Genomic DNA, 7850 nt, shown 5'->3' with positions numbered 1-7850 from the left:
TCAGCTTAAAATGAGTTGCAATTATACTGAAATAATTATTTTTATTACTAAAGATTTATTATTGTTTATAGATTTGTTACCAGACTGACATAAACATATAAAAACATTTCAGACCTTTTTATGTTAGGTGATGTGATAATTGTATTTTAACTCTTTACTGGAGAATTTTATTTTAGGTCAAATTTATTATGTTAAATTATTATAGCGTTGAATTATTATTCAGAGTATTTTAAAATTCAGCGTACAAACTATAGCTGAGGTAGTAAAAGCAAAAATAAAGAAGAATTGCGTAGGAATGATGGTCGGTAATGATGAGTAGAAACTCTTTATTCAGCTGCCTTGTCTATTTGGACAAAATGTGCACTATTTCACCCTTGCAAAAATATCCCAAGGATTTTACTGCTCTGCGCTAAGCTCATATTGCATCGGGAGCGCAAGCCTATTCGAATCCATTTGCACGCATTCGGAATTTCCATGTCATTCCAACATACATAGATTTCGTAAACGAGATTCACTTATTAAATCATATCATTATTAACAAGCAAATCATATCAATAAAACAAGAAAATTACCAAAAGGGAAAAAATTGCCAAAATTTCTTTTGGAAGGAAATTCCCAACAGAAGCTTTTTTTTTTTTTGCCCCGATGGGGGGGGGGACTAACATTTGCTCATCCCCCACTGAGGAGTCAGGGATTTAAACAAGAACTGAAATTCAATTATGGCTAACAGCTCGGTTGGTCTTTTTGGTCAAGTTTTAGTGTATTATTATTATTTTGTTTGTACTCAGTATCTCCCATATCAGTCAGCACATTTAATTTTGAACAACTCCTTGCAATACTTTTATACCGTTGCATATAAATGCGATTTTTTTATTGTAAAAAAAAAAAAAAAGAAAATCGTATGGTTCTCTTCGAAAGCATTGCATCTAAATAGTTATTAAATATAACACGAGCATGAAGGACTGAAAAAAAAAGAGTTTAGGCTTTAGTTAATTTAAACTCAATAGAGTTTAATTTAAACTTGAATTTAGATAATCTTCATTAAAAGGAAATGAATTTTTCATTAAAATATTAACCCAATGCAAAGAAAAGAGTGCACGTGCAAATTACATAAATACTTAATATGGGCATTTATTATTTTGAAGATAATTATCTTTACCCATATCATCTAGAGCTCTTTTACATTGTTAAATGAAAAATAAAGTAATGAATTGAAATTTATTCCTTTTTAGAGTCCGAAGACGACGAATTTTTTTTAAAAGCAAGGTGTATTTAAGTGAAAAACTAAAGTATGCTTCTCATAAACTATTACTAACCAGGTGAAAGCTTTAAAACATCACCTAAAAGAATGCATTTTTTTTCCCTCAGGAAAAAAATCTAACGAATGGAACGATATTGTGTTCGGTGGAATGGCAAATATGGCAGAAAAAAGAAATGGAATGCATTTTTCTTTGACGGAAGAAAATAGAGAGAAAGAAGATAACATTCCAGAAGCATTTTTCTTCGTTAGATCAAAGGAAAATAAAAATTTATTTTCTCATAAACACACTGAGTTTTAAATATCCTTGAGACACAGGAATCATCTGTAGAGTTAGAGAAACGATTGTTGGCATATATATATATATATATATATATATATATATATATATATATATATATATATATATATATATATATATATATATATATATATATATATATATATATATATATATATATATATATATATATATATATATAATATTACGTGTGTGTATACGTAATATAGAAATATATAAAATCTAAATATTATTAGCCAAATAAACTTTTATTCTATAAATCTCGATACCTTGAAAAATTTATAATTTTTTAATACTAGATCAGAATTTCCATCTTTCATTTAAATGTTCTGATAAGGTTGAAACTTACTGCCTCTATAAATCTTTCTTTATTGAAAGAAAGTCTGAAAAGTTTTTAAGTGGCCTAAAATAATAGCAATGGAATAGAAGTTCCATTACTCTTTTTAAAATTAAATAGTAAAATCAGGATTTTAGTAATATTTTAAAGAGTTGTAATTGGACATTTTTATTATTCATTTTGAAAAAAAAATTCATTAAAGAGATCAAGTTTCTTCAGCTTCAAAGATAAGTTAATGGAATATAAATAAAAGGAGATTTCTTATATTTAATAGAAATTGATCCTTTCGTTACGTTTCTTGCACTAGTTAGCCACAGAAAAAAACTAGCATATACGAATTAGATTTAAAAAAAAATTTCACACAAGGGATAACGTATGAATGCGACGACTTTCATACGACTTAATTTAATCTTTCATCTTTTCAGATGAAGAGAAATTTTGAAATCGACTTTGTCGAAGTTTACATATTTAGTTCGATTGCTATGTAAGAATTTATAATGGAATGTAGAAATGTACTTGTCTGAATAAAAAAAGAAAGATTTCTTGTAATTGTAATTTTTTCATGCAAATTCTCAGAGAATTAGAAACTCAAACAGCAAAAATTCATCATCCAAATTCTTCCAGAATGAAGTGAAAATAATGAGGGAGTGCTTATTCTTCTTCCTTGTGAAATATTTTTTGATTACATGGATGAGGTATTCTGTTGAAAATTCAGATAGCTGCGTAGATCTATTGGTGCTATCTTACACCAGAAATTGTAATCTAAAATTGTAAGATTATTTAATATTCAATCAATGAGTATTAGACATTTAACACTTGATAAATTTGCGTATTGCCAAATGAGGAACGCTAATGGTTAATATCTTAATCAATTGATTGATGAATTATTTATGAAAAATATCATTTTAAGGCAATAACTTTTCATAAAGAGTGAAAACACATGCACACATGCACACATACACATGCATTTATCTTTATTATTAGAGAGATTAAATTTAATAAAACATATCTTTCAGTGTAGAGAGAATATAATTTAAAAGAAAAATAAAATTTTCTTTGAAAATTGAAATGAAAATGTTTAATAAAATATTATTTTAAATTTCGCCTAAAGGAATTTTTCTTCAAAATATTGAAGATAAAATCGCATTAGGAACAAACGATTTCAAAGGGGGAAGCGTTTGATACAAAAATAATTGTTAGAGATCAGTTACGGTAAGATCTCATTATAAAATGTTATTCCATAGCTTGTTCTTACTGAAATTGATACCATCTCTTTATGATTTATTTCAAACCTAATTTAATCAGGTTCATAATATTTAGAGGAAATGTTCTTTTTCATTTTCATTCTGACGTATCATGTATGCGTTAGAAGATTTTTTGTTGTTGTTTTCCATTTCAAATTAAAAATTAAATAATGCGCTTTTAAAAGCAAAACAATGCGTTTTTAAGGAATATTACGGATAATTGTATTTCCAGAAATTCTTTGCTCCCAAAAAAAATTTTACTTTTTTCTAATCTCCAAACTAGAATGAATATAATTTTTAAAATTAAGAAAATAATTATTAAGGAAGATTGAGTTTTCTTCTGTTTTTTCAGAAATTTTTGTTTTACGACCTTCATTTTTTTAGATAAAATATGCTTTAATATGATAGAGTGCAAAATATGTCGGAAATTACATGAATTCTTTTCCCCTAATTATATAAAGTATGAAAATCATTAATTTTATTTTCTACCAATATGATAGGAATAAGCGTTGCAATAATTAAATAAAAAGTCGTGCGACAAGATTGTTTGAATTTTACGACAAGCAGTGAGGTATATTATTGGCTCCTCCTAAGTAAAAATGATGTTCCTGAAAAATATTACTGCTCTTTATTTATAGATTAAAGTATAAAGGTGAATAAATAAGCAGATAAAGGGATAAAAAAGAGAAATGATAGGAACAAATTTAATTTGAAAGACTACAAAATGTTTTCATGAAGGGAAAAAAAGTTATTTAATCTTGATGTTGAGTATCTTTCTTTCTTTGAGTAGTTACTTTTATGATTTGAATCAAGTTACAATTACTGAAAAAATGTTATATTTTTCAAAGATTTAGAAACGGCAATGACTTATTTTTGAAATTATTTTTTATAAAGCCTTAATACCATATTTGATGTCAACACAAAAATGAAAATCTTCACTTTTAGATTTTTTTTTTCTCACAAGTGTTTTGAGGAAAAATTATTAATATTCAACAGTTTATTATTTATATTGTTTATTAATATTTGTTTGATTATACGTATTTGTGCAATACCAAAAGGACCTAATTTAAATACATCAAAGCAGAGATAAAAATTATTTTTGCGAATTCTTTGTATTAATTATACTTTTATTAGAACAGAAAATCAGATACGGGTAAAAACATCCAACATTTGCCTCTACAAATAATAAATGTAGGAATAATATTTCAATGTAATACTATATAGTAATTTTACTTCAGCAAAGTAGGATTTGAGAATTGGTTTAGATAAGAGAGAGGCATTTTATCGTACATAACTTTATAACTCCTTTAATAGGATTTATAATTTCTCGAAAACCCTACAGAAATGTAGGTACAGGTATTTTAATAGAACTGTAGAGACTGATGAAAACGCATTTCATTAAAGAAACACACAACACAGAAAGGTCGAAGATACCAATGTTAGTTTTTTTTGATTCTTAGAATCCAAGATATACCCTCATGGTCTTTTAATCTCGAAATCCAATTCCCAGGTTATTTAGAAAGGATTTTCTTTCATTCTTTAGAAATCTTTTAAGGTATATTATAAACTTCGGATATTCTGAAGTAAAATAAGATTTTAAGAAGTCAATAGTGGTTTCTTCTTTCAGTTTCTTTCAACTTGCAGATATACTATTTATTTTTGTGTAGATTGAAGTAAATCATTACCTGATGGTTTTTAATTCAGATATTTGTTTTGTAAACATTTTTTTTATCTTTCCACTAAGTTTTAATTTCATTCTAAACACGAGGAGAAAGGAAATATTTACCTCGTTTGCAGTGTGCGACTGTTTCCGTTTGTACAACTGTACAATTTTTTGGAATTCGAAAAGAGAGACATTTTAGAGCTTAGAAAATTTGACTATAAAACATTTTTGATAATCTCCCAGATATTGTTCTAGTCTGCAATCATCATTTTGTATTAATAATAACTGGTGCCATCTTAGATAATACTTAAGATCTCTTACAGATACCAATTATATTTTTTTGTGTATTTTCTGAAATCTGCTCTTTCTGTAAAAATCAAAGAAATCTTCCAATCCATATTAAAAATAAAGGTAATATATATTTCAATATTTATAATAATATTTTTATTTAAATTTAAAAAATTAAACTGTGAAAATAAAATTTTAAATTTTTTATTTCTTTCCTTTTTTAATACCTTTTTTCCCCTTAATTCTTTCAAAATATTGCATGGTTGAGGAAGTAGAGACAAAGTCTTCTTCAAATTTCTCATTACCGACCTAGGCTGTTTTGTGGGTCCTTTAATTTTACTTTCTTTCTTTCTTTTCTTTTTCCATTATATTTGAATGCTGTTTTGCATTCATCGTTTGCAAAAGATTCTTTGGTACAATCGTTCCCAGAGTGTTGGTATCTTGCAGTGCTCGGCCAATGTTGTATTTTCGTGTCCGTCAGATGTCTTAAGAGCGGATCCAAATTGAATTGTTCTTTTTCTCCAATTCGGTAAAAGCTAGTTATGGGCAAAATATATAATTATTTTCATTATTTAATTTGTAAACTTTACCGAACTTCTGAGTGAAAGTTTCTAATTTCTATACACACGTCAGAAATTTTGATTGAAAAAGAAATCGTAAGAAAGCAGGGTCTAATCTTTCCATGATGAAATACATTTGATTCATTTTAAATAATTAAATCCATGACAAAAAATATTTCGTAAAGAGTAAAAGAGCTCGGTGTTAAGCGAGTAACAGGTTTTAGTTGCAATTTTCTTTTCAATAATTCTCTTTAAATTCGGTTCACTTTCAAAGATTTTAGTGATTTAATTTTCCCTTCAGAATAAACATAAGTTTCATATGAATATGAATTATCTTATTTTTTTCAGTGGAACAGATTTTATATACAATGATAAAAGAACATTCTCAGTTTATTTTGATTTTTAAAATTTGTTTCTGTTCTTTACATCCATCTGTTTTTCGATTTTTTTTTAAAAACAGAATACGGCTTGCAGTTTTAGATACACTGTAGTAAAGAAATTATGCGAGGAATTATCTCATTTAAAAAAGTTACATCAAATTGGAATAACTGGAAATCAGTAATAATTATTAAACACTAATAACATCTGAAATGTTAATGCCCTATCTCTCGCATTCAATTAAAAACTTTATATTTTGTATCGTCCACATTTCATGAGACTTCATATCTTTTCAAAATCATTCCTATTATATCATTTCGTTCTTCTGATCGATTGCGAAACGTTGAAACCGAAGCAAAGGTATGTCGAATGTTTCTCGCATTTCCTAGTTCTCCCTCTCAGCGATTCCAGTGCAGTCAAATTTCTTTTCCTTCGCAAAGGGTCACTATTCCAGAGCCCAAACTGCCGGCAGCTGGAATGAAGAACGGAGAGAAGGCTGCGTTTGAATTGGAGCAAATTATGTTACAGAATGTTCTTTGTTTTTGCTTTTTCTTGATATCGAATACTTTATGACACACATTCAAGAGATATTTTGAACTGATGACTGTTTTATTTTCAGCACGATGGGCACTCCGTCATGAAAACATTCTAATGCAAATGTCATGAATGTCAATATTATGAACATTGTCAGCACAAACCAAGTTGGAAGAATAATGATTTAAAAAGAAAAATTAGACCATTCGTTTGTCGGAATAATATTTGCTGGAATTAAAATCCACTCTTTTCTGAATATTCATTCACCTCAAATCATAAGATGAATGCGGACGAACAGACAAAATATTTTTGGATTGATTTTAGAAACAATTTCTCACAAATCCCCAATTTTGATATTTAGATAGAATTTATTTCTCAAATTGGTTCAACTTTTGAATTAAGAAATTGTATACACACAAACGAGCAAATAGAATTTCCACAATTTTGTCAGAAGAACTCTAAAATAAATTTTTGCAGATTTTTCAAAAGCTGAAGTTCAAAATATTTTGGCAATCGCATTACTTTGCCTTGAATTCAAGAAAAATAATTCATTTTCGGTATTACATCTATCTGTAGGAGGGAAGTTCAATATATGAATGTCACGTGTTGGTGTTCTTAAAAAAATTGTTATTGCATTCGTTATGATACACTATATATACGCTGTGTTTACGGTTTTGGTGCATGCTGAATCAGATGTATAACTGTTGACATGTAGGGATGCGGGAGTTTGTAGTGGGATCGGCTGCTCACATGAAATCCTCGTCATCTGACCGCAGTTCAAATTTACGATGGCTATCCCAGGATAAACTCGAATCGATTCAAAAACAGGACGTTAGTAGTATAGAGATGATGGCTCTCATATAAAAAGTACCTTTCACTAGATGATGGCTCTCATATAAAAAGTACCTTTCACTAGATGATGGCTCTCATATAAAAAGTACCTTTCACTAGATGATGGCTCTCATATAAAAAGTACCTTTCACTAGATGATGGCTCTCATATAAAAAGTACCTTTCACTAGATGATGGCTCTCATATAAAAAGTACCTTTCACTAAATGATGGCTCTCATATAAAAACTTTTTATATGAAAACCATCATCTCTATACTACTAAAAGAGCGAGCAATGTTTTTGCAAGGTTATAAGTTCTATTCCCACTCAAAAAAAAAAGAGGCACAACAACTAAAAGAACCTTCAGATAAATTACAGATCTGAAATGATGCACGCTGCAAATGAAGTTTGCTGAGAAGAGAGTATGCAGATACGAACCTTGGTACCATTGAAATCA

Source organism: Argiope bruennichi, chromosome 3 (genome assembly GCF_947563725.1).
Source record: "Argiope bruennichi chromosome 3, qqArgBrue1.1, whole genome shotgun sequence".
Classification (NCBI taxonomy): Eukaryota; Metazoa; Arthropoda; class Arachnida; order Araneae; family Araneidae; genus Argiope; species Argiope bruennichi.
The sequence above is the reverse complement of the archived record's forward strand: the minus strand, read 5'-3'. Positions refer to the sequence as shown.